Source organism: Eutrigla gurnardus (genome assembly GCF_963514095.1).
Source record: "Eutrigla gurnardus genome assembly, chromosome: 4".
Lineage (NCBI taxonomy): Eukaryota > Metazoa > Chordata > Actinopteri > Perciformes > Triglidae > Eutrigla > Eutrigla gurnardus.
This window is the reverse complement of record NC_139918.1, coordinates 15,537,104-15,538,008: the sequence shown is the minus strand read 5'-3', so window position 1 is coordinate 15,538,008 and position 905 is coordinate 15,537,104.

Sequence of the window (905 nt, the reverse complement as noted above, 5' to 3'; positions counted from 1 at the left end):
TTCTTGTTATCTTGTGTAAGGCAAGGCAAGGCAAGGCAACTTTATTTGTATAGCACATTTCATACACAAGGCAGACTTAAGGTGCTTTCACATCATAAAACAAAGTGAAAAAAATAGAAGATTTAAAAGAAAATAAAGGCAAAATTAAAAATGCATTACAGAAAGAAAAGGAGAATAAAAACATTTGCAATAATTAAAAGCAGTGCAGACATTAAAAGATTTAGCAGAAAGCTATGGTGAACATAGAAGTTTTCAGTCTAGTTTTAAAAGTGGTCAGAGTTGGGGAAGTGAAAGTCTTACATCTTCAGGAAGTTGATTCCAGCCATTTGTTGCAACGTGACTAAATAATGCTCTCCCGTGATTGTTGTTTACTCTGGGAATCACTAACAGATTGGTCTCAGAAGATCTTAGTGGTCTAGAAGTCTTATGAAGTGGGAGCATATCAGTGATAATATACTTCGGTCCTAGACCATGTAGTGATTTATATGTGAGCAGGAGGATGTTGAAATCAATCCTCTGACATACAGGGAGCCAATGTAAGGATTTAAGAATTGGTTGTAATGTGCTCACATTTTTTTGGTCTTTGTAAGAACTCTAGCAGCAGCGTTCTGAACAAGCTGTAGCTGCCTGACAGTTTTTTTTTTTCGGAAGACCTGCAAGGAGACCATTACAGTAGTCTAGCCTACTAGTAATAAAAGGCATGTACAAGTTTTTCTAAGTCTTGAGCTGACATGAGCCCTCTAAGTCTCTGGTTTGGTGATAGTGCTACATAGATTTGGGTGTCATCGGCATAGCAATGGTGGTCAATGTTATTATTTTGCATGATTTGTCCTAGTGTACAGTAATTGCTTGCATTTAAAGGTAGATTAAACTAAAATCAGGAGGGAGTTGGCTTTGATTGCTAC